This window comes from Bubalus kerabau, chromosome 1, assembly GCF_029407905.1.
Source record: "Bubalus kerabau isolate K-KA32 ecotype Philippines breed swamp buffalo chromosome 1, PCC_UOA_SB_1v2, whole genome shotgun sequence".
Lineage (NCBI taxonomy): Eukaryota > Metazoa > Chordata > Mammalia > Artiodactyla > Bovidae > Bubalus > Bubalus kerabau.
In genome coordinates this window covers 98,879,620-98,906,898 of record NC_073624.1, presented here as the reverse complement: position 1 = coordinate 98,906,898, position 27,279 = coordinate 98,879,620, and the positions used below count along the sequence as shown (strand labels likewise).

At 40.4% G+C, this 27,279-nt stretch overlaps 1 protein-coding gene across 2 annotated transcripts in view; it reads left to right on the top strand.

The window, feature by feature from the left end:
- Positions 1-27,279, top strand: part of CRADD (CASP2 and RIPK1 domain containing adaptor with death domain) — a 193,832-nt gene that overhangs the window by 56,699 nt on the left and 109,854 nt on the right. The window lies entirely within an intron of this gene.

Below are 27,279 nucleotides of genomic sequence, written 5' to 3'. Positions count from 1 at the left end.
GTCCTGCAGAAATTCCAGCTTTCTCCGTGGCCTGCCAGCCAAATAATTTTTGCAGCATTTTCCTTTGCTTTCTTATAAACATTTAAAAATTTTCTTTGCTTTTCTGTAAGTTCAACCATTAAGTTAGAAAGCACTGAAGTTGCTATTTAGTTTTTTGCTGTATTAGGGAGGAAGGATAGATTTTGTGTATTCCCTGTGAGTTGTTAGAACAGAAATACTGAGGATTGCTTATGGAGCTGTACACTTGCCCTATTACAGATGAAATGACTCTGTCTAACTGCATTGCTTTAGAATGAGTTTTGTTGCTTTCACGCTCAGGCAAAGATACTTAATTTTACTTTTGTTCAGAAGATCATGTAATATACTTCTTTCCCATCTTGTGCTTCCAAAGCTCTGGGATAAACACTGAATCCTTTTAGGACTGCAGGTTGCTGTCTGATTTACTAGAAAGCATGATGCATGTAGTAAAATAGTAGCTAATGATTACGGAGTCCCACCTTAAAGGTTATTAAGAGAAAAAGTTAAAATATCAAGGAAGGCGCTACTACAGTAAAAACGTTATTTCCTCTGGAAAACCCTGGTGTCTCATAGGAAGCCTTGGGTCTTATCTCAGCTACTAACAGTGTTTAAATATGAAAGTAAAGAGGACACAGGAGTTCATTCTGTTTTAAGGCCCACTGTTCTTAAGGTGTGTGGTTATTAATCTTGGTTTGAATGTATGAATTATATAAGATTAATTTGCAGATAGGATCAATGGAGGTTAGTGCATGGGTTTTTAGAATGAGGAGGCAGATACGATTTTACTCATCAGCCTTTCTGCTTCTGTTTTTGACTCTTTGGAAATGCTATTAGTTTTACTCTGTTGTTTTCTTAAAGTTGTGGTCAAAGTAAATAGGCTTGGAGAGAAAAACTCATATTATTTTCTCCTTTGTGAGATAAGGGGGCTGGACCGTGCTCTTTCTAAACAGTTTTCAGGGACCTGAATCTCGGATTCTGAACTCTCACTACTCATTCCAAGCTCTCTACCTTTCTACTCTGCCGGCTTTTTTGTTATCTGATTTGCAAGTCAATGTTATGGAAAGTTTCTATTGTAATGCAAACAGCCTCAGCTTCGGGTTCCAGCTGATATCCACAACCCAAACAGGCTATTCAAGCCACCTCGGAAAGAAAAATCTTTTTAAAAGATGGCAAACTTTGCTTTCATGTTCACCCCAAACGAAGTTCTGGAGCACATCTGGCTGTGCAGAGTAATCCAATCTATTTTAATGCAAAGATTTTCCAAGAAGGCAGGAAACAGTCAAGGGGAAGGCTTTCAGGCATCTGCTGTTTCGTTTCCAGATCCCTTGTGTTAATTTAATGTTTCTAGGGAACCAGGCTCGTTCTCGTTTCTCAGAATCCCTTCTCTAGGAACTGGTGAGTGCGGTGGCGCTGTGCGAGCAGCAGATAAGCAGACAGCTTGGCTGGGGCGCGCGGCGCTCCTTCGCAGCCCGGTCACCCCACCACCCCGGGGGCGCCCCGGGAGTGCTCTGCGGGTGACTCGGCAGTTTCCCTTCGTTCCCAGCATCTTACGCAAACGCAGCGCTCGGGGTGACAGGGGTATACTTGAAAGACGTGTTTATTTGCATTTGTCCACTTTGGCCTTAGTGAAAGGTAACTAGGAAGCGATTGGCGGCCCTTCCTCACTCAACCAAAACCAGGGAAAGTCGGCCGATCTCAAGGAAACAAACCAAACCTAACATGAACCTGAGCGAAACGTGAATCTTGCATTAAACACTTGCATTTCTGTTCGGGAAAGAAAATCCCGAGAAAGTTGGCATTCCTTACGATAGGCTGCTGCCCATTCTCGGTGAATTCGCCGTCGCAGGTTGCCGGGATATTTCTTGTCCTTGTGCGATGAGCGGGTTCCGCAGATTTTGTTTTGCAGGGAACTGGTCTAGTGGAGTCAGGTGTCTGTGCGGCGCCAGAGCATTAACGCCTTGTGTTCCGGGGCCCTTATCTTCAGGGAGGAACTCTTCCCATTCTCATCTCCCACTTTACAACCAGAAGGAAGCATCCAAAGTTCCCTTCTGAAAAAAAAAAAAAATTCTGTAGAATCAAAAACAACAACAAAAAAGGCTGTCTTTTAAAATACTTTCGTTTTTGTATATTGCTATCTGTTATTCCTGTTTAGAAACTTAGAATGCTAGTTTATGTTGCTATGAGAATTGCCCTGCATACCTAAATGTTAAAGTTTAATGAGTTCACTTGTAACTTAGCTAGTACTCTGATAATGCCAGTATGCTTCTAGCAGCCGGTCTAACTGTGACTAGGTTGATGGAATCACAGAATCTAAGGTAAAAGAGTGTAGAGGTCATTTAGGCCAGTTTTTAAATGGAATTGTAAGAAACTCTTTTATAATATTTCTGACTGCTTTTTGAGACAGTCTGTTCTTTTGCTGGAGAGCTCTGATTATTATTAGAATGTTATTCTTTTTACTAAATTGAATTCTCTCCTTGGTTCTTGTTCTTTAAATAATAAAAGCCTAAATTTTTTTCACGTATTTTAGTGAGTATGTTATATACTTGGAGATCATAATAAGACAAGAGATTAGATTCATAGTAAAGATAACCATATTTGAAGCTCCAAATTCTTGCTTTATGCCTTATGAATCTTCTCTTGAACTGCTTAGAAACAATGGCAGAATTTCCCATCTCAGGGTAGTACTTGAGATTAAGCAATAAAATGGTATATTGGCAACACAGTTTTCATTTAAAAGATCCCTTTGATGATGTTATGCTTATATTCAGTTTTCTGTTATGGTAAGTTTTTTTGTTTACTTTTAGTTTTCTATGTAATGTTCCGTGCTTTAGCTGAAATCATTAAATAAAGATAAGTTTACTGGACTCAGAAATGCCCATCTTTTGGTTCCTTTTTGCTTTACCTCTATTAGTTTTCTACTGCTGTTATAACAAGTTCCCACAAAGTTAGCATGAACAACATCCATTTATTGTCTCACCTTTCTATGGCTCTTCTCGGTTCTCTGTTCAGGTCCTTGCGAGGCCCCATGTGGAGAGAGCAGCAGGGCTGGACTCTTTATCTGTAGATCCTGGGGGAGAATTCAGTTCCATGTGGTTGTGGGACTGAGGCCCCCTTCCCTTGCTCGCCCTCAGCCAGGGGTCTTCCTCAGCTCCACATTCTTTGGCTCATCCTCCCCTACCCCTCATCTCCAGGGCCAGCAATAGTATGCGGAATCCTTGTGCTGTGAATCTCTCTGCCTTCCCTATCTGTTTTCTTCTCATGCAGTTCCGTTGGGCTCACCTGGATAAAGTCAAATGATGAGTAACCTTAATTACACAGCAAAATCCCTTCACAGTGGTACCTAGCTGAGTGCTTGATTGAATATGAGGGGATGGGAATCTCGGAGGCTTATCTTTAGAATTTTGTTTACCTTATTCTTCTAGTGACAGATTTTCTGGGATGGTAATAGTCATAATCCCACATTTTAAAGAGATTTTAAGCATCTTAATTCTCAAAAGTTTGCAGGGTAAAATTAAAACTAAAAGTGTCAGGTAACATCAACTATTACTTACAAAGAATTTTTAGAGGTTTAATAAAATAATAAACAATCACTTATAAGTTTTTTTGTTTTTAAACTCAAACTTCTGTATTGTGAAGCCTTTCCTAATCTTCTTGTTTTGTTTTTGGCATTATTATAGGATAGCATCAGATAGCAATCAGTTTATACTACCAATACTGTATATACTACTAATAATCATATTTTTAAAAGATTGGTTTTCCTCTGCAGTCTCATTTCGGCCTTGGAGAATTTTTTATATATTCAAGTAGAATTCTACTAGAATCTAATTTTAGATAAGAAACTGGGTCCCCTGACCTAGCTGCCACTTACTCATACCTAAAATGTGCTTGAATATGCAACTTCCTAACATTGGCCCACGCACAGCCCCTCTTCACTCTTTGTTAGAGCTACATGGTTCTTACGCCTTGGGGTAGGGGGCGTGCAGGCTTACATTTTGCATCCTAATTTACTATTTATGAATCTTGACTATCATTTCTTACTTAAATTCTTATTTTTCCCTTCAGAGATTTTTAACTAGGCAGCAATTCAAAAGTACAGATTATACGTGGGAAAATTCTAGTGTTTTGGAACTATCAAAAAGAAACTAAAAGGATGCTCATCAGATGCAGCAGTAGAACAGAAAGTGGCTCTTGGGGAGTTTTATGAATACTCTTTAGGACTTTCCCACCTTCTTCCAGGAACTCCAGTAAGAAGGGGGCCTGGTGCAAGAAGTGGGAATCTGCCAGTCTCAGGCTCAGATGTGATTCTGTGAGACGTAACTGATGGTCTGGAGATACAGGGCTGAGGGATAGGCAGCACGTATGCTGAGAGCCGAAACTTGTGCCTTAGCCTTCAGATGAGGTAATGATCAAATCACAGCCACACATCTCGGGTGACTATATATTTGAAGCACACAACTTAGCTAACGTGTTTCTTTTGCTTTCCCTAATTTGGGACAATTTTCATGTAATGAATGATGGTTATGGGCATTTTTATATAGAAGATTTTAATTATGTCTCAAGCCTTTATGCAGTTGATCAAGCATTAATGATTTAGAGTTCTATTATTACTGAAGTCTTTTTAGCTGGAAGTCCATGGATCTGCACCAGTTCATTATTACATATACAATTACTTGTTTATTTATCTATAGTCCACCTTACTACAAAAGGATTTTGAGGAAATTTACACATACGTATATATCCACCATCATTACTCCCACCACATAAAAGAAAGAGATGAAGCAACTGTACAAAAGGAGGATAAAGTTAGGAGAAAAATAACAAGACTGGTATAGGAGGGTTAGTGCAAAGAAAGTGTAGTATAAAATTCTATACGGGTGCTGGAACTAGACTATAAATTTGGTTCTGATTTTTTTCTAGCCACCAAAACAAAATGGCAGCAAAGTAATCAGCTACAGGATTCATCACATTCATAAAATGATTATAAGAAGATTGGAATTTGCCTTTGAACTCATCTTGATGCTTTCCTTCTGCTAGAAAGGTTAACTTTGAATTGCAATTACAGTTATAAAAACATAAGTTTGGCGTTAGTAAGAATGAACAGAATGGCAGAATGGAAGCAGTTAGCAGGATTTCTAGTATTCCCTCTCTTTTCCTTGGTCCATGTTCTAATATTCCAACACATTCCAAAACTCTCCTCAATGCACAGAGAGGTCCAAGGAGACTGGCCATTCTTTTCGGAAGCTGGAGACTTCCCTGAAGATTCCGTGAGAATGGGAAGCAGAATCTGATTTTTTTTTTCTTTTTTGTAGAATGGAAACCTTTTATCATGAAGAATTTTTTCTTTATTGTATACTTTTATATAGTTTCCAACCCATGAATTAGTGGTATTCCAAAAATTCATTTTTAAGTTGCTTGTTTGAAATTAAGAATATATTTTACCAAAGAAATGATGTTGTCTACGACCTAATTTCAGACTTGCAGTGTACCCAAGGTTCAAGGAGGTTAAATCTGAATAAATACAGGTCTAAACTTCTGTATTCAAAACCTTTGAGGCCAGATTTTGCTGACTTTGAGTTTTGTTTTGTTTTTTTGAGAAGGATAATACTGTGCATATACCAGTTATTACATAGTGCTGCAGTGTGGTCTGGAGCAGGATCCTATAATCAAACACATTAATATTTCTGCAGTGAAACTGATGAATATTCACACTCAGTGGAATAAATAAAAACTATAAATAGCCTCCTGTCAGTTCAGGTCAGGTTTTGTCGCCAAATGAATTCAGAGTTCAGGTCAGGTCAGGTTTTGCTGCCAAATGAGTTATGAAAAAACTTCTGGTTTTCAGAGTATTTTGGATTTCAGATTAGTGGATCTCTTTTATACTTTTTTTTTAATATAAAAAAGTACTGGTATTATAAATCCTAACCACAATGCAATGTTATTTTATGGAAAAATGTGTTGAATTCCAATTAGGGAAGCCAGTAAATCATCACTATATTGCAGCCCTACAGCAAGAGTTAAGTGTTTCCATAAGGCTGGATCAGAGCAGAAACACCCTCTTCTCTGTAACCCAGGAAAGGGCTTGTGTCAGGCAGGTGCTGGTGAAGGTTCAAGTCCAAGGGCCAGGGACTGGTAAGGAGCGTGAGAGAGGGAGGGTGGGAGAACAAGATGGGGGACTTTCTTTCCCTTCCCATATTCATTTCTCTATTCCCCACTGTTTCTCTTCTCTTAACTCTTCCTTTCCTTTGAATGCAGGGAGCCCAGCAACTATGTCACAGATGGTATTTCCTCTCCCCACCTTTCTCCCAAAACTGCTTGTAAAGGTACCAGATGGTGCCAGAAATAAAAAACTTCTAAAGGTAGTTAGACTTAGGTCTAGATCTAGCCTCTGCCACCCTCCGGCTGTGTGACCTTAAGTGGTCTGTTCAACTTGTAAAAAAAAAAAAAAAAAAAGTTCAATCTGCTTCATGGGATGGTTGAGAAGACATTAGGTTCTGAAGTCAGTGTGATGTTACGTGCAAGGGCCTCACACGGAATGGTGCTCGATAAATGATGGCGTCCTTCATCACTGTGGTCCCCTCACATACCTTGTGGTAATTTTTTCCTTCTTCCCCTGAACATTGGCCAAGAAGCAGGGAGCCAGGATCCAGTGGAGATGTGGCATGTCTATAAGCAGGAGGGGAGAAGCCTCTCAAGTGATGTGTGTGGTGGTTGTGATGGAAAAGTGCTCTGTAAAGGCTGCTGCTACTAAGTCGCTTCAGTCGTGTCCGACTCTGTGTGACCCCATAGATGGCAGCCCACCAGGCTCCCCTGTCCCTGGGATTCTCCAGGCAAGAAAACCGGAGTGGGGTGCCATCGCCTTCTCTGTCTGTAAGGGCATGAAGGCCCTAAAATGTGTCCATTTGTTTCTGACTTGACCACGGCATCCAGTCCCTGCTTAGGGTCTGATCTAGGCTTGATAAACCCTCAGACTAGGAAGTTTCTGGAAGAAAGAATCATCTGCAGGCTCTTCTGGAAGTTAGTCTGGGACCTAAAATATCTTTGGAGCTTACGTGAAAGTTGTTTGCAGCCACAAGGGCTGACATTACCCCATGGACTGGGGCTTAACAAGAGTAGCAATAAGACTTTCAAGAAGCCACTATAAATTTCACAGCTATTCTGGGGCTTTGACACAGGCGCTGCTTGGTGGCACTCTAGTTCTTCATATTGACTACATGCATTCTTTTAATAATATTAAATGCTTAGTTAATCCCAGGCACTGTTCTGGGATTATAATGGCATAGACAAGATTCATGCTGTCATGGAAACAGATGCGGGTACTGTGTTAGAACATTGGTAAGATGTGAATGGGTGGGTGGGTGAGTCGGGGTGGTTAGGGAAGGTCTGAGGAGGTGATGTTAAAACTGAGACCTGAAGGATGGGTAGGACATAGCCATGCCAGGAGCATCCTAGATAGAGGGCTGGCAAGTTCAGAGGTCCTAAAATGGGGAGGGGGCTTCCCTGGTACCTCATTGGTAAAGAATTCACCTGCTAATGCAGGAGATGTGGGTTTAATCCCTGGGTCAGGAAGATCCCTTTGAGAAGGAAGTGGCAACCCCACTTGCCTGGAAAAAAAACAGAGGAGCCTGGCGGTCCATGCAGTCGCAAAGAGCCAAACATGACTTAGCAATTAAACAACAAAGGATGGGGAGGAGCGTGGTGTGTCTTAGGACCTATCAGAAGCAGATTATTTGAGTTTCTTGAGCAGAGGGGAGAGGATCAGGTGTAGAGGGGAAGGCAGGCTGGGTCTAGACCGTACTGAACCTTGTGTGTCCTGGACGGGAGTATGAATTTCATTCAAAGAACAAGAAGCCCATGAAGGTTTTCAAGCAAGGGAGGAACACGGTTTGCATGATGTCCACTTGGCCTCTCAAGTGGACATCGATCGTGTAACATTAAAAGCTAGACTAGGCTCCTTTGGGAATATTCCAGCGTTTCCCTTGCTTTTTTAAACTGAGATGTGAGTACTTTGAAGTAACTTGTTTCTCTTTAGTTTTTAGGTTTTCTCTTCAAATCCGATTAACTGTCATCATAAATTTAGCTTTTTGGTGAAAGAAAGCATGAGCAGTCACCTCTGTAAGACTGAGCGAGTCTCCTGTTACCTGTTTTTTTGTTTCCTGCTATGTTTTTTGTTTGTTTATCTTCTAACACACACACCCGTTGCTGCCAACATTGACATGCGTTCTCTTTTAATCCTTTCTCTTTTCCTCCCTTGGCTTTGCAATTATGGTAGATTTTTGTTTGTTTGTTGGTGCATTTCTTCCGTGACTGTTGAGGCATTCTGTCCTGGCTATACTCATTTCCTTTAAAGAACTCTGTTCAATATAACAAACCTAACACAGCTCCTTGTACAGAGTAGTTACTCGGTGAAGTTTTGTTCTGTGACTGAATAAACAGCAAGATCTGCAGGGCTTTTGTGATGAACATGAAGATGAATAGGTCATTTTTATGCCTGTAAGTGGGCCACTTCAGAATCTAAGCTCAGTGTTTGTCAGGAACCCTAATAAAGAGGAGTAAGGACAGTGTGGAAGGAACTTTGGAGAATGAATTTGACACTGAACCTCAGATTCAGCCTCTGTTCTGAGGCAGAGGGGAGAGGATCAGGTGTTTTTTATTTAGGCGAATTTTTCAGGGAGAGAAGTATAGTTGTTATTATTGTGAACAACTGAATCAGGTGGTTAAGAAAACTGTTCTGAAACTTGGTAATAAGATGATAAGTTGGAGATACAGCTTTTCAAAGTCAAAGTAGAGCGTTGTCTAGTAAGCCGTAAGAGTCATTTGATTCTCTGGAAACTGGAACTTTGTTTTACTTACTATTTGCTGTTAATTAGTACTCAAGCCTCTGTTAAAGTTAGAACTTAAAAAAAATTGTTATTGATGCACATAATTTCTTGCAAGTAGAGAAGATAACCCCAAAGGTTATATTTTATTGCCCTATAGAGTATTAACTAGTTTTGTATGTAATTCAGCAGTCCTATTCCAGTATTCTTTTTAAAATATTTTTTATTATATCAATTTCTTTGCCACCTTGCTATTTTCCTCATTATGAGTTACTTAAGTTTTTGACATGTGCCCAGTATATATTGGTATGTGAGTTATATTTCTAACCTTTTAAAACTTATATTTTGACTTTAATATTCAGTAAAGTCCTTAGACACGCATGAATGTGCAAGTCACTATCCAAATTCCCCTCATTTTATTCTACCACATGGGCTTCCGTGGTGGCTCAGTGGTAAAGAATCTGCCTGCCAATGCAGGAGACGCGGGTTCAATCCCTGGGTCAGGAAAATTCCCTGGAGAGGGAAATGGCAACCCACTCCAGTAGTCTTGCCTGGAAAATCCCATGGACAGAGGACTCTGGCAGGCTACAGACCGTGGGGTCGCCAAAGAGTCAGATAAAACTTAGTGACTAAACAAACAACAGAGCTACCGTATAATTTCTGAATGGGAACATCATAAATGGGAACATCTATAGTATAATATAGAGGTAAGCATTTTACTTACAGAAAACCTGTACTTTAAAAGGGTATCTGTCCCTGTATAAGTTCAATATAAGCAATCTTAACGAATTTTAGGCCAGTCTCAGGGAAGGTTCTCATTGAATTAATCTGGGTACGAGTTTGTACTTACCATGCTGTTTCTTGTATGGTGGCTAATATAATAAGTAAACTCAAGGAACATTCCACAAATATAAATCTTGCTTTTTTTTTTTCTTTAAAAAAAGCCTGCTGCTGCTACTGCTGCTAAGTCCCTTCAGTCGTGTCCGACTCTGTGTGACCCCAGAGATGGCAGCCCACCCGTCCCTGGGGTTCTCAAAGCAAGAATACTGGAGTGGGTTGCCATTTCCTTCTCCAATGCATGAAAGTGAAAAGTGAAAGTGAAGTCGCTCAGTCGTGTCCAATTCTTAGCGACCCCATGGACTGCAGCCTACCAGGCTCCTCCGTCCATGTGATTTTCCAGGCAGGAGTACTGGAGTGGGGTGCCATTGCCTTCTCCGGAAAAAAAAAAAAAGCCTAAATATCATTATAAGAAAAATTTGATTCTGAATTATTTACCCTAAGCAATCACTAGGCCAATAGTGTAGTAAGTCATGAAGTATAGGTGACTAAATTCTTACCAATCGCATTTGGAAGTTTGGTACTGGATGGTATATTTTCCTTAGAGACACCTTACCTGCAATGAGGGCAGCCTGCCACCAGCTGATGCCATGTTCATAGCCTCTTGGTCTAAACTGGAAATTCAGTTCAAGTCACTATTCACTGAACTGACATTAGTCTGTATTCTGCCCCATTAAAAACTGTTACAAAAAGGAAGATTGATACCATATTTGAACAGAGGACACATTAAGAGAAGAACATAAGGAAATAAAACATGCATTTAGTGCTTTTTGGTAAATTATTGTTTTCCCCAGTCATCACTTAAAGGAGTCCTAGCTGTGACCTAGTCAAGGTTTTAGTATAGTGCTTTACACACTTAACTCAGTCTTTTTCTTTGACTGCTCCTCTCTGGATAGCTCTGGAACTGGAATCTCCTTTTCAGAGCTTTGTTGTCAATTTCTGCAGTTTGTTTATACTGTGGTCACTTAAGGGCGTTTGTATACCTGCGTTGCTAGGGACTGTCCTGTTTTGTGCTTCTTTTCTCAACAACATTCTCATTTGCTCTCAGAAAAATCCATGTTTTTCATCATACATTATATGGCCACCTCACTTTACCCTGGCTAGTTGTTGTTAAGACTTATTGGCACCAATCTTGTCTGCTTTCTTTGGTCTCTCTACCCTCTTTATTCCCTTCCCCACATATGGTAGAAGCAAAAAAAAAAAAAAATGAGTAACACCCAGATGAATGTGTTTTCCCAGTTCTTCCTACTGTCATTTTCCCGTTTTATAGAGAACAGCCTCATTTATTTATTCCTACATCACGCAAAGTTATATTTATTGAGCTCTTATTACATTCCTGACACTGTTTTTTACTAGGATTAACTCAGTTCTCAACAACAATTGTATGAGGTACATGCTATTACTATTCCCACTTTACAAGACTGAGTGGATGAATAACTTGTCTTGGGTCACATGGTATGGAGCTACCTTTGAACTTGGTTAGTCTGACTTCAGAGTCCACGCTGTTGACTACCAGTATATAAGAATTGTTTATTTAAGTGTATGTAGTTGTTGGTCTTAGTTTGAATTGATATTAATAGTTAACATCTAATTGTTCATTTGTCAGCTAGCAACTTAACAATATAAAGTTTTATGTTAGCAATCTATTGCTGCGTAACACACCCCTAAATCTAGCAGCTTAAAATAATAAGCGTATATTATCTCACAGAGTTTCAGGGATTTGAAAGTGTCTTAGCTACGTAGCTCTGACTTGGTGTCCCTGATGACATCTCAAGATGTCAGCTGGGACCAGAGTCAGTTCTCATACGGCACTGCTGCTTCCAAGGTGGTGCACTCATATAGTACAAGTGCCTAGCGTTATGCTTCTTGATGGTGGTGGAAACGCCCAGGTTGATTGCTGAGGCATCCATTTCAAAGATATCATCTTGAGTAAACATATTGCCAGCTCTATAACACTGCTGCTATTAGCAAGACAATTAGATAATGAACCTATTGCCTCCACCCATGAAGTTCCCCTTTTATCTGGGTACCCTAGATAACTGACCACTTGAGTGACCGTGCTTCTCCTTCCCATGCCCTAAAGCTTCATGTTTGCCAATGAAGAGTGAACCTGTGAAACCATAGGAACCCTACCTTCAGACCCTATTAAAAGCAGAGCCCCAGGTCGTCCTTTCTGTCTCTCTACCCATGACCTCACTGTGTTGCCCTCAGGCATGCTGTGTACCCTCCAGGACTTGTGAGTGATAAATCTTATTTTTCATAGTTCTCTCATGATTTGCTGAGGTGCATCTTGGGATCATCATAAGAACCACAGGGCTGGTCCAGCCACAGCACTGGCTTCAATCAGGAAAATGTCCTTGGGGACTCGCCACAAGCCATACAGGCCTGGGTGATGCCTTAGGCATTTCTCGCTCGTAGCATTGCTATCAGTAGGCTGAGGCTGACACAACTCATATAGTGTTGGCTGTTGGCAGGTCTCACTTCCTTCCCGTTTGGGCTTCTCCCTGAGCTGCTTGCGTGTACTCACAGTATGGAGGCCAGCTTTCCCCAGAGCCAACAAGCCTGGAGAGCAAGGTGGAAGCCAAAATGTCTTTTGCAGCTTAGTCTTGGAAGTCACATTTCCCTGTCATTTTTGTAATATCCTATTGGTTACATAAGTCACCCTGAGTCAGGGAGGAGGGTAGGAGGGCTCCGCCAGGGTGTGAAAGAATCACTGGGTTATTTTGCAGGCTGGATCTTATAAAAAAGCTAATGTATTTTAAAGCAAATGATTAAAAACAATATTTTTCCTATTCTTTTCCATTATGATTTATTATAAGATATTGAATGTATTATAGTTCTCTCTGCTATACAATAGGACCTTGTTGTTTATCTATTCTATATATAATAGTTTTCTTCTGCGAATCCCAGACTTCCAATCCAACCCTCCCCCGCGCCCTCTTTTCCATGGGAACTGCACATCTGTTCTCTATGTCTGTGAGTTGGCTTCTGTTTTGTAGATAAGCTCATTTGTATCATATTTTAGATTCCACATGTAAGTGCTATCATATGGTATTTTTCTTTCTCTTTCTGAATTCTTCACTCTGTATAATCATCTCTATCTAGTTTCATCCATGTAACTGCAAATGGCATTTCATTCTTTTTTATGGATGAATAATATTCTATTATGTACGTGGATAAATGTATCTTTATCCATTCATCTGTAGATGAATATTTAGATTGCTTTCATGTCTTAACGATTGTAAATAGTGTCACTGTGAACATAGGATTGCATGTATCTTCTCAAATGATAGTTTTGTTTGGATGTATTCCCAGGAGTGGGATTGCTAGATCATATGGTAACTCTATTTGTAGTTTTTTGAGGAATCTCCTTACTGTTTTCCATAGTGGCTGCACCAATTTACATTCCACTAATAGTGTAAGAATGATGGTTCCCTTTCTCCACACCCTCTCCAGCATTTGTTACTTTTAGGCTTTTTAATGCTGGCCAGTCTGACTGGCTTGAAGTTGTACCTCATTGTAGTTTTGATTTGAACTCCTCTAATAATTAGCGGTGTTGAGAATATTTTCATGTACTTTTTGGATATCTATATATCTTCTTTGGAGAAATGTTTGTTTAGTTCTTCTGCCTGTTTTTTGATAGGTTATTTATTTTTGTTATTGAGTTGTCTGAGCTTTTCTATCTTGAAAATTAAGTCCGTGTTGGTCACATCATTTGTTAATATTTTCTCCCAGTCCATAGGTTGTCTTTTTGTTTTGTCTATGGTTTCCTTTGCTGTGCAAAAGCTTTCAAGGTTGATTAGGTCCCATTTGTTCTTTGTTTATTTTATTTTATTTATTTATTTTTGCCTCGGCTTCCCTGATAGCTCAGTTGGTAAAGAATCTGCCTGCAATGCAGGAGACCCTGGTTCAATTCCTGGGTTGGAAAGATCACTAGAGAAGAGATAGGCTACCCTCTCCAATATTCTTGGGCTTCCCTTGTGGCTCAGCTGGTAAAGAATCTGCCTGCAATGTGGGAGACCTGGATTCAATCTCTGGGTTGTAAAGATCCCCTGGAGGAGGGAAAGTCTACCCACTTCAGTGTTCTGGCCTGCAGAATTCCGTGGACTGTTTAGTCCATGGCATCACAAAGAGTCGGACATGACTGAGCGACTTTTACTTTCCCTTTCTTTGCCTTGGCGGACTTGACCTAAGAAAACATTGGTACGATTTCTGTCAAAGAATGTTTTTCCTATGTTCTCTTCTAGGAGTTTTATGATGTTGTGTCTTATGTTTAAATCTTTAAGCCATTTTTGTTTATTTTTGTGTTTGATGAAAGGCTGTGTTCTAACTTTGTTGATTTACATCCAGCTGTCCAACTTTCCCAACACCACTTGCTGAAGAGACTGTCTTTTTCCCATTGCATATTCTTGCTTTCTTTGTTGAAGATTAATTAAACATAGGTGTGTGGGTTTCTTTCTGGGCTCTATGCTTTTCCATTGATCCATATGCCTATTTTCCTGCCAGTACCATGCTGTTTGATTACCATAGCTTTATACTACAAAGGGTTATACCTCCTGCTTTGTTCTTTGTCCTCAGGATTGCTTTGGCAATTTGGGTCTTTTGGGTTACATATAAATTTCAGGATGGAGAAGGAAATGGCAACCCACTCCAGTATTCTTGCCTAGAGGATCCCATGGACAGAGAAGCCTGGTGGTCTACAGTCCATGGGGTTGCAGAGAGTCAGACACCACTGGGTGCGCGCGCGCGCGTGCACACACACACACACACACACACACACATACATTTCAGGATTGTTTGTTCTAGTTCTGTGAAAAATGTCATGGGTAATTTGGTGGGGATTGCATGAAATCTACAGATTGCTTTGGGTAGTATGTCCATTTTAACAGTATTAATTCTTCTAATCTAAGAGCATAGAATATCTTCCTAATTTTTAAAATCATCTTGATTTTCTTTTATTAATATTTTATAGTTCTCAGCATATATATCTTTCCTCTCCCTAGTCAGGTTTATTCCTAGGTATTTTGTATTCTTTTGGTGTAATTTTAAAAGGAATTTTTTTTACTTTGTCTTTCTGATATTTCATTGTGGTATAAAGTAATGCAACTGATTTCTAAAGCAAAGAATTTTTGAAAGTTTAACATTTTAAAACCTAAAACAGATTCTCTTTTTTCTTTTTAATTTTTTAAATTAAAGGATAATTGCTTTACAGAATTTTGTTGTTTTCTGTCAAACCTCAACATGAATCAGCCATAGGTATAGATATATTGCCTCCCTCCTGAAACTCCCTCCCACCTCCCTCCCTATCCTACCCCGCTAGGTTGATACAGAGCCCCTGTTTGAGTTTCCTGAGCCATACAGCAAATTCCCATTGGCTGTCTGTTTTACATATGGTAATATAAGTTTCCATGTTACTCTTTCCTTACATCTCACGCTCTCCTCCCCTTTCCCCATGTCCATAAGTCTATTCTCTATGTCTGTTTCTGCATCTGGTTCAGTTCAGTTCAGTCACTCAGTCATGTCCGACTCTTTGCGACCCCATGAACTGCAGCACTCCAGGCCTCCCTGTCCATCACCAACTCCCGGAATTTACTCAAACTCATGTCCATTGAGTTGGTGTTGCCATCCAACCATCTCATCCTCTGTCGTCCCCTTCTCCTCCCGCCTTCAATCTTTCCCAGCATTAGGGTCTTTTCAAATGAGTCAGTTCTTCCCATCAGGTGGCCAAAGTATTGGAGTTTCAGTTTCAGCATCAGTCCTTCCAATGAATATTCAGGACTGATTTTCTTTCGGATGGACTGGTTGGATCTCCTTACAGTCCAAGTAACTCTCAAGAGTCTTCTCCAACACCACAGTTCAAAAGCATTAATTCTTCAGCACTCAGCTTTCTTTATAGTCCAACTCTCACATCCATACATGACTACTGGAAAAACCGTATCCTTGACTAGACACACCTTTGTTGGCAAAGTAATGTCTCTGCCTTTTAATATGCTGTCTAGGTTGGTCATAACTTTTCTTCCAAGGAGAAAGCATCTTTCAATTTCATGGATGCAGTCACCATCTGCAGTGATTTTGGAGCCCAAGAAAATAAAGTCTGACACTGTTTCCACTGTTTCCCCGTCTATTTCCCATGAGGTGATGGGAGCAGATGCCATAATCTTAGTTTTCTGAATGTTGAGCTTTAAGCCAACTTTTTCACTCTCCTCTTTCACTTTCATCAAGAGGCTCTTTAGTTCTTCTTCGCTTTCTGCCACAAGGATGGTGTCATCTGCATATATGAGGTTATTGATATTTCTCCCAGCAATCTTGATTCCAGCCTCTGCTTCTTCCAGGTTCTTCAGCCCAGCGTTTTTCATGATGTACTCTGCATGTAAGTTAAATAAGCAGGGTGACAATATACAGCCTTGATGCACTCCTTTTCCTATTTGGAACCAGTCTGTTGTTCCATGTCCAGTTCTAACTGTTGCTTCATGACCTGCATACAGATTTCTCAAGAGGCAGATCAGGTGGTCTGGTATTCCTATCTCTTTAAGAATTTTCCACAGTTTGTTGTGATCCACGCAGTCCAAGGGTTTGGCATAGTCAATAAAGCAGAAATAGATATTTTTCTGGAACTCTCTTGCTTTTTCAATGACCCAATGGATGTTGGCAATTTGATTTCTGGTTCCTCTTCCTTTTCTAAAACCAACTTAAACATCTGGAAGTTCATGATTTACGTATTGTTGAAGCTTGGCTTGGAGAATGTTGAGCATTACTTTGCTAGGGTGTGAGATGAGTGCAATTGTGCAGTAGTTTGAGCATTCTTTGGCATTGCCTTTCTTTGGGATTGGAATGAAAACTGACCTTTTCCAGTTCTGTGGCCACTGCTGAATTTTTCAAATTTGCTGGCATATTGAGTGTAGCACTTTCACAGCATCATCTTTTAGGATTGAAATAGCTCAACTGAAATCCCATTACCTCCACTAGCTTTGTTCTTGGTGATGCTTTCTAAGGCCCACTTGACTTCACATTCCAGGATGTCTGGCTCTAGGGGAGTGATCACACCATCGTGATTATCTGGGTCGTGAAGATTTTTTTGTGTAGTTCTTCTATGTATTCTTGCCACCTTTTGTTCTGCTTCTGTTAGGTCCATATCATTTATGTCCTTTATTGAGCCCATCTTTGCATGAAATGTTCCCTTGATATCTCTAATTTTCTTGAAGCGCTCTCTAGTCTTTCACATTCTATTTTTCCCCTCTATTTCTTTGCTCTGATCACTGAGGAAGGCTTTCCTATCTCTCTTTGCTATTCTTTGGAACTCTGCATTCAAATGGGTATATCTTCCCTTTTCTCCTTTGTCTTTTACTTCTCTTCTTTTTACAGCTATTTGTAAGGCTTCCTCAGAGAGCCATTTTGCTTTTTTGTGTTTATTTTTCTTGGGGATGGTCTTGATCCATCTCCTGTACAATGTCATGAACCTCTGTCCATAGTTCTTCAGGCACTCTGTCTATCAGATCCAATCCCTTAAATCTATTTGTCACTTCCACTGTATAATTGTAAGGGATTTGATTTAGGTCATAACTGAATGGTTTAGTGGTTTTCACTGCTTTCTTCAATTTAAGTCTGAATTTGGCAATAAGGAGTTCATGATCTGAGTGACAGTCAACTCCTGGTCTTTTTTTGGCTGACTGCATAGAGTTTCTCCATCTTTGGCTGCAAAGAATATAATCAATCTGATTTCAGTGTTGACCATCTGATGATGTCCATGTGTCGAGTCTTCTCTTGTGTTGTTGAAAGAGGGTGTTTGCTATGACCAGTGTGTTCTTTTGGCAAAACTCTATTAGCCAAATTTGCCTGTTACTCCAGGTGTTTCTTGACTTCCTACTTTTGCATTCCAGTCCCCTATAATGAAAAGGACATCTTTTTTGTGTGTTAGTTCTAGAAGGTCTTGTAGGTCTTCATAGCACCATTCAACTTCAGCTTCTTCAGCATTACTGGTCAGGGCATAGACTTGGATTACCGTGATATTGAATGGTTTGCCTTGGAAATGATCAGAAATCATTCTGTCTTTTTTGAGATTGCATCCAAGTACTGCATTTTGGACTCTTTTGTTGATTATCATGGCTACTCCATTTCTTATAAGGGATTCTTGCCCACAGTAGTAGATATAATGGTTGTCTGAGTTAAATTGACCCATTCCAGTCCATTTTAGTTCACTGATTCCTAAAATGTTGACATTCACTCTTGCCATCTCTTGTTTGACCTCTTCTAATTTGCCTTGATTCATGGGCCTAACATTCCAGGTTCCTATGTCATATTGATCTTTGCAACATGGAACCTTGCTTCCGTCACCATTCACATCTACAACTGGGTATCGTTTTTGCTTTGGCTCCGTCTCTTCATTCTTTCTGGAGTTATTTCTGCACTGTTCTCCAGTAGCATATTGGGCACCTACCGACCTGGGGAGTTCATCTTTCAGTATCCTATCTTTTTGCCTTTTCATACTGTTCATGGGGTTCTCAAGGCAAGAATACTGAAGTGGTTTGCCATTCCCTTCTCCAGTGGACCACATTTTGTCAGAACTCTCCACCATGACCCATCTGTCTTGGGTGGCCCTACACGGCATGGCTCATAGTTTCATTCAGTTAGACAAATTTCTCCATTGCTGCCCTATAAATAAATTCCTCAGTACCATTTTTCTAGATTCCATATATATATGCATTAGAATACGATATTTATCTTTCTCTTTCTGACTCACTTCACTCTGTATAATAGGTTCTGGGTTCGTCAACCTCATCAGAACTGACTCAAATGCATTGCTTTTAATGGCTGAGTAATATTTCATTGTGTATATGTACCATAACTTCTTTATCCATTCATCTGTTGATGGACATCTAGGTTGCTTCCACCTTCTAGCTGTTGTAAATAGTGCTGCAATGAACAATGGGATACATGTGTCTTTTTCAGTTTTGGTTTCCTCAGGGTATATACCTAGGTGTGGGATTGCTGGCTTATATGGTGGTTTCATTCCTAGTTTTTTAAGGAATCTCTATACCATCTTCCATAATGGCTGTATCACTTGACATTCCCACCAACAGTGTAAGAGCATTCCCTTTTCTCCACATCCTCTCCAGCATTTATTGTCTGTAGACTTTTTGATGAATGCCATTCAGACTGGTGTGAGGTGATATCTCATTGTAGTTTTGATTTGCATTTCTCTAATAGTGATATTGAGCATCTTTTCATGTGTTTGTTAGCCATCTGTATATCTTCTTTAGAGAAATGTCAGTTTAGGTCTTTTTCCCACTTTTTGATTGGGTGGTTTGTTTTTCTGGCATTCAGTTGTATGAGCTGATTGTATATTTTGGAAATTAATCCTTTGTCAGTTGTTTCATTTGCTATTATTTTCTCCCATTCTGAGGGTTGTCTTTTTCACCCTGCTTATAGTTTCCTTTGCTATGCAAAAGCTTTTAAGTTTAATTAGGTCCCAGTGTTTACTTTTGCTTTTATTTCCGTTACTCTAGGAGGTGGGTCATAGAGGATCTTGCTTTGATTTATGTCATCGACTATTCTGCCTATGATTTCCTCTAAGAGTTTTATAGTTTCTCTTCTTACATTTAGGTCTTTAATCCAGTTTGAGTTTATCTTTGTGAATGGTGTTAGGAAGTGTTCTAATTTCATTCTTTTACATGTGGCTGTCCAGTTTTCCCAGCAACATTTATCGAAGAGGCTGTCTTTGCCCTATTGTATATTCTTGCTTCCTTTCTCAAAAATAAGGTACCCATAGCCATATGGGTTTATTTCTGGACTTTGTATCTTGTTCCTTTGGTCTGTATTTCTGTTTTTGTGTCAGTACCATACTGTCTTGATGACTGTAGCTTTGTAGTATAATCTGAAGTCAGGAAGATTGATTTCTCCAGCTCCGTTTTTGTTTCTCAAGACTGCTTTGGCTATTTGGAGTCTTTTGTGTTTCCATGTGAATTGTGAAATCTTTTGTTCTAGTTCTGTGAAGAATGCCATTGGTAATTTGATAGGGATCACATTGAATCTGTAGATTGCATTTGGTAGTATAGTGATTTTCACAATATTGAGTCTTCCTATCCAAACTTAGATTCTTTTACCTGCAAATTAACAGTAAATTTTTTTTAAATACCCATACCTAGTTGCTTTTCTAAGTTTTCCACTGACACTAGAATATTTTTGTATTTGTATAAAAACTACAAATATTATTTATCCTCTGGTACAGACTGAACTGAGAAGTTCTATCCAAAAATGTGTGTTGACAGAGGAACAGCTTCTGAATACCTGATAACAATAAACAGTGCACATAGGCACTCTGAAGAAAATAGTGAGGAAACAGAAGCTAAGATAGTTTTTGACCTCGAGAGGTTTGAGGTGCAGGGGCAGGCAGGTAACTACACACTCTCTGTGTGCTTGAGGGAGTCTCTTTACTTACCAAAGGTGCCATGACTGTTTTTCTGGATCCTTATTCCCTCTGAACTCCAGTGGGGGATAAAGCAGGGTCTTTGCTAAAGGTTTCCAGGAAGCATTCCGAAGTACAGTTAGCATTAAGGATTAGGGATGGTGACCATCTGGCTTACTCATAATGTGGAGGCCTTTGGGTTCACTTATAAGGCTTTTCTGTTTAGGCCTGCTAAGGATATCAGCTATGTTAATATTCAAGGTGGGGATTTTAGGTTGTGATAGTGATCACTGAGGAATTTTGATAGCTCATTTTGCCAACTACTGTGACCACATCCCCTGTTAAATCTTCAGGAGAAATAGGCTGGTCAAATCAGCACTGTTTGCTTAGACTATAAGAGTCTGAGACACCTATAAATTAGTAGGTTAGCAGACCTGAGGCACTTGGACACATTCTTATACTAAGGGCTGTAGCTTTTAGTTATCTTGGGTGAAATATATGATCCAATCAGTTAGGAGAAAGGCTATATCTAAGTGTTGCCTTGTCCCTCACAAAGGAGTGGTGAGCTTATGAGGTCACATGTCAGAGGAGTCCTGCATCTCACCGATGTAGGCTTTTATCTTCTAATTTGGAACATCCTTCACCTTTATCCTAGCTTCATCCTGTACCCTACAGAACAGTGCAGGCTTAAGCAGAACTGGTATCAGCTGCTTATTCCAGAGCTTTTCTTGTTCACTGCCATATCCTCAGCATCTAGAACAGGACCTGATAGGCAGGAGATGTGCAGGAAATAGTTTTTGAATGAAGAAGGGCACAGTCTTCCCAAGTGGTTTAGTTCAGTTCAGTCGTGTCCGACTCTTTGCGACCCCATGAATTGCAGCACGCCAGGCCTCCCTGTCCATCAGCAACTCCTGGAGTTCACTGAGACTCACGTCCATCGAGTCAGTGATGCCATCCAGCCATCTCATCCTCTGTCGTCCCCTTCTCCTCCTGCCCCCAATCCCTCCTAGCATCAGGGTCTTTTCGGTGGGTAGCCTTTATGTACAGGATAAAAGAGGAGGTGTAATCCAAAGAAGAAATGGGTCCAAAGGGAAAAAGCTAATGAGACATGCCATACAGGCATAAAACCATAGCCTCTTAGCTTGTCAGGTGGTAGGGAACGTCTAAGTAGTGAGGATACATACCCTCCTGACCTTCATCTCTAGGTGTTAGTATGCCTTCTTCCCTTTCATACTGTCCATGGGGTTCTCATGGCAAGAATACTGAAGTGGGTTGCCATTTTCCTCTCCAGTGGACCATATTTTGTCAGAACTCTTCACTGTTACCCGTCCATCTTGGGTGGCCCTGCATGGCATGGGGTGAAAAGAGAGAGTTGAAAAAACTGGCTTGAAATGCAACATTAAAAAAAAACTAAGATCATGGCATCTGATCCCATCACTTTCTGGCAAATAGAAGGGGAAATAATGAAAACAGTGACAGATTTTACTTTTTTGGTTTCCAAAATCACTGTGGATGGTGACTAAAGTCATGAAATTAAAAGATGTTTGCTCCTTAGAAGGAAAGCTATGACAGACCTCAACAGCAGATTAAAAAGCAGAGACACTACTTTGCTGACAAAGGTCTATATAGTCAAAGCAATGGTTTTTCCAGTAGTCATGTATGGATGTTAAGAGCTGGATTATAAAGAAAGCTGAGTGCCGAAGGATTGATGCTGTCAAATTGTAGTGGAGAAGACTCTTGAGAATCCCTTGGACTGCAAGGAGATCAAACCAGTTAATCCTAAAGGAAATCAACCCTTAATATTCATTAGAAGGACTTATGCTGAGCTCCAGTACTTTGGCTACTTGAAGCGAAGAACTAATTCATTGGTAAAGACTCTGCTTCTGGGAAAGCTTGAAGGTAAAAGGAGAAGAGGGTGGCAGAGGGTGAGATGGTTAGATAGCATCACGGACTCAATGAGCATGAGTTTGAGCAAACTCTAGGAGATAGTGAAGAACAGGGGAGCCTGGTGGGCTGCAGTCCATGGGGTGGCAAAGAGTCGGACAGGACTTAGTGACTCAAAAACAGGCTTTCTTCCTCCCCCAGCATGCCTACAGGTGGGAAGCCTTGAGCGCCCTCTTGAGGCTGAACATGCCACTGACAGAAATTTCTTTAAAAGCTCACTTTTTACCGTTGTCTTGGAGGAATCCAGTGGCAACCCACTCCAGTATTCCTGCCTGGAGAATCCCGTGGACGGAGGAGCCTGGTGGGCTACAGTCCACGGGGTTGCAAAGAGTCAGATACGACTGAACGACTTCACGTTGGAGGAATCCATTTTTCATCTAAGGGATGAATGAATTGCAACCTTTTAAGCACAGTCACTTAAAACTATTCCAACATTTGTGTTGGAAACTTTACTAAAATATTGTATATATTTCTCCATCTTCTTAATAAAGTACGTGGGATATCGTCTGTTTTCCTATTATTTCAGGATCATTTTGGAAATACCATGCTATAAATACAGTGATACACTTAGGGTTTACTGCAGATGGATTTTTTCCATTACACTGAAGACCATCTATTGTTGTGCTTTTTGAATTCTCTCGCCCATTTTTCATAGTTTTTCTCTGGTAGGCATTCTTGTTCACTTCCTGATGCCACTCACATGTCTCCCCAAGGGCTCCCAGTCCCCAACAGTATATTCTCTCTGGTTATGTGTAGGAAAGTAGATGACTGAGTTTATTAGGTTTTCTAAAATACAAGGGAACTTTAATATGGGGACTTTGTGGTATCTGTGAGTCTCCTTTCTAGTTTTTCCCATCTCTAGTTCTTCTCAGGGATATTCTAGAAAGTTAGGCTCATCAGACATGTGGCTTCTGAATAAGTGAGATGTTAATGACTCTTAGAGTTATTCTGTTCCAAATTTTGAAAGTAGTAGGATATCAGTACTAAAAATAAGCTATTTTGGTGGTGGTTTAGTCACTAAGTCATGTCTGACTCTTGTGACGCCATGGACCATAGCCCACCAGGCTCCTTTGTCCATAGGATTCTCCAGGCAAGAATACTGGAGTGGGTTGCCATTTCCTTCTCCAGCGGATCTTCCTGACCCAGGAATTGAACCCAGGTCTCCTGCATTGCAGGCAGGTTCTTTACCATCTGAGCTACGAGGGAAGCTATTTTGGGCAACCACTTTTCTTAGCCCGATTCTCATCAGAGCTTAGGAAGAAGAAAACAACAGTAGGATGTTGTTTATCCAGTCTTTCCATTTCTGGGTAAGAAGGAGGAAGAAGGGAAGAGAAAACATGTGGGGTTGTGTCATGTTCTAGTAGCCAGTTTTGAAAGATTCCTCTAGGTTTGGAGTGGAAAAATGGATTATAGAGGATTAAGGGGGGAGCAGGGAAGATGGTCAAGATGTCACAGCAGCTGTCCATGTGAAGGATGGTGGTGACTTGAACAAGTGTAGAAATGGCGCATGTAGTAAAGAATAGCTGGACTCAGAGTATGTAATCGAGATAGAGCCTGTGGAGTCAGATGTTGGTTCTGGCTCCACAGGCTCTTATTATATTAGAGTTCAGTAGTGTTTACAGCCTGCATTTGTTTTTAACTGAAGGAAGCAAGTGTATCAGTTATTCCTCATTGGTACTGATATTACCATGGTTGGATTTGCTGCCAAAGTTATATTACCAAATATAGTATAGAATGAAAAACATTCCCTATCTTAGGGACAAACAATCCAAATGTTTGAGGTTAAACTCTAGAATGTGGTGCTGAAGATGTATTAGAACACACGTTTAGCAATGAACATAAAATTTTTCCCTCTTGCAGTTGTTATTCTATAATTTATCAAGCAAACATAGTTTGGGGGCTTGTATAGAAACTCCACAGTTTTAAGGAAATAAGCACAAATCTCCAAATAAATAACTAGATATTCCTCAGAGGATACTAAGAAATATAATTTAGAATTTAACTCATTTCTCTTAGCTACATTTTTTGTGATTCTTTATAGTTCATGACAGCATTGAATTAAATAAGCATCTTTTTTCCAGGGTTTTAGATGCAATGGAGGCTTTTACATGTATCATTCTCAAATTGTTTGATTTATTGTTAGTTTGATTTATGTGAAAATTTTATCCTTAATTTTAGATTTAGTAGATTTTTAACCTGATATCACTTTATAGGAATTTATATGCAAAGGCTTTATTGAAAGCCTGGGGGTATACATTTTAACTATAAGTGTCCTATCTTATTATTTTATTATAAGAAAGAAAAGTACGGAGCCTTGTGGCTGGGACTGTTCATGCTCCACTTTTATAAAATCAAGTTCTCATAATCATCTCTGCAGCCCTTATTTGTTGTGCTTTTGCAGAACCTTATTTATTCCAAGCTATCCTTACAGGTTTCTAGGAATTCAAGGGCCAAGAGACATTCTACTAAGAATTTGGAATACCAAAGCACTTAATTTTATGGGAGTGTTGAGTGTTTACTCCTTTTTAAGTTTTGAGGACCAGCAAAATGAAGAAGTGTTTTGTGTTACACAACATGTCGTATTATAAATATGTTTTACTTTTATTGCCCATGATGTAACCAGAATGGGAAAAAACATAGAAAAAATAATTGTTGATATGACCTTGCCTGGGGTGGAGGATGAGGCATATGACACAAGAAGAGATCTGTTACCAATTATAGTAAAATTATTAGCATTAAAAAGAGTTGCATAGATGAGTGAGTCATAATCAAACTTACACACAGTTTTCCTGAAAATTTGCTGTCTTCTTTCATCTTTTTTTGCTTAGGTACTTGATAAAGGGAAAAAAAAATCCTCTTGGGTTTTTTGGATGAAAAACTAATTCCACGATTTTGCTCTCTGTAGCTCTTTGTCTTTGATTTTAATCCCCAGAGAATACCATTTGGCTATTTTGAAATTGTTTCTGTTTCCAACTGAGCTTGCACTTTGCCGACTGAGAGCCTTTCCCCATCTCATTCTGCCTTTTCCTCTGCCCCACTGCTCCCCCTGCTCCCACCTTTTCTCCTATAGCCAAGGAAGGAACTTGTTAACCACCACTTTCTCTTTTATAAACTGACTGAGCAGTCCCTTCGATACAATACATTCACAGGCACCCTACCTCATTCTGATCCCAGAAAAACAAGCAACAGGAAATACAGGAAAACACGCCGCTCAACTCAACCCAGATAGACAGAATTAGCCAAAGGAAAATGCCAGAACAACAGAGACTGTTCATTTGGTTTCCAGGAACGGAGATTATTGGTAGTCTGCTCTTTTCAAAATAAACTTTGATCTGGCGCTGATCACCTTGTTAGTTATTCCCATCGGATGCTCAGGACTGGTAGCTGCCCTTGTTGGGTTTTCAAGGTCAGTCTGTTAAGCGCAGACATAATGGGCTAACCTGTCTCCAAGAGAAGTGGAGAATACCAGTCACATGTCAGCCTGGGCCCCAAGGTAAAAGCAGCACCAGGGTGTGTATATGGGATATTCATTTGAAATGGAAAGGAGATAGAAACGAAGATAGGCAAAAACACAGAAATGTGGCCCGAAAAATTACAACTAGGAGAAAGCTGCTGCTGTTGCTATTTGGTCGCTCAGTCGTGTCTGACTCTCTGCGACCCCATGGACTGTAGCCTGCCAGGCTCCTCTGTCCACGGGAGTTCCCAGGCAAGAATACTGGAGTGGGTTGTCATTTCCTTCTCCAGGGAATCTTCCTGATCCAGGGATCGAACTCAAGTCTTCTGCTTGGCAGGCAATTTTTTTTTTTTTTTTTTTTTTTTTTACCACTGAATGACCTGGGAAGCCCAAGAAGAAAACTATTACCTTACTAATCTCTGTGTTATGTATCAACTATAAAGGAATTTTCTCTAATGCTCATGTTCCCTGTAGACTATCCTTCCTTATCTCTTTCTTACAATTTCCCTGTTTTGTGCTCTTTTCCCCTCTCCTTTGTTTTCTCTCTTCCTTATTTCCTCTCTCCTGAATCTCTTTCCTTTTGTTGTCGTTCTTTTTGAGCTTAACCTGGTGCTGTGGCAAAAACAAAGATGATTAAGAACAAATCTAGCTTGCCTAATGGCAGATCCGTATACAAGTAACTGGAATACAACATAGCCAGTGAGAATACTGCTCAGTTCAGTTTAGTCGCTCAGTTGTGTCTGACTGTTTGTGACCCCGTGGACTTCAGCATGCCAGGCTTACCTGTCCATCACCAACTCCCAGAGCCTACTCAAACTCATATCCATAGAGAAGTAGAAAACAAAATTCCATGGGGTTCTGAGGTAAAAATGACATCTTTATCATTTGTGGGGAGACATGACTTTTTGCACTCACTTGTTCATTCATTCATTCACTAACCCCTCCCTCATCTGCCCAGGAACTGGCAATAACAACAGGGGCAATGGTAGGTACGATCACTGCCTCCCAGGAGCTTGGATGCTACTGGAAAAGACTAGAAGCAGGCAAACGAATATCAAATAGTTACAGGTTATGAAGAGGATTGTGAAGGAAACAGTTGCTCTTTGCAGTGGCAGCGAGTAAAGGGGGAAGCTGTCTTCCTTGTGTAGTCTGCGAAGGGATTTAGGAGGGATATTGCAGGAGACGGCTGAAGGATGAGAGCAAGCCCGTCTTGGGGAGAGGCAAGAGAGGCGTGGCCCGGTCAGAGGGAATGTGGGTGCAGAGACGCAGAGGAGAGGGGTGGGCCACTGTAGAACTGTCAGGAGGTTGGGATGGCTGGAGGACTAGGCTGGGCATGGCCGAGGCAAGATCTAAAAGGAAGGGGGGCCTAGATCCTTGACGAGCTGGGGTTGAATTCTGGGTGGAGTGGGAAGTCATTGAAAAGGAGTGTCTTGCTGGGATTTTATTTTTAAAAATATCCAATCTGTATGAGGTATGGAGAAGACATTTTAGGGGGTAGCCAGAGTGGAAGCATGGAAATCACCCCCCAAAATCTCTCTACTATAGGAAAAAAAAAGGAGTATTAGGAAATTATGGGATTAAGAGGTATGTTATCAACATGGTGACATTTTATCTGGGCTGTTAAGACTGGTTGGAGTTTTGACAAGCAGAGATTTGGAGCGAGGGGCATTTCTAGAGCAAGAGGCAAAGTGACCCAGGTACGGGGGTGAGAGGCATGAGGTGATCTGGCAAAAGGCCAGCTTACTTGGTGGCCTTGCTCTTACTGAGCAAGAGATGAGGGTGACTGAGATGAAGGTGGCAGTGGTGAG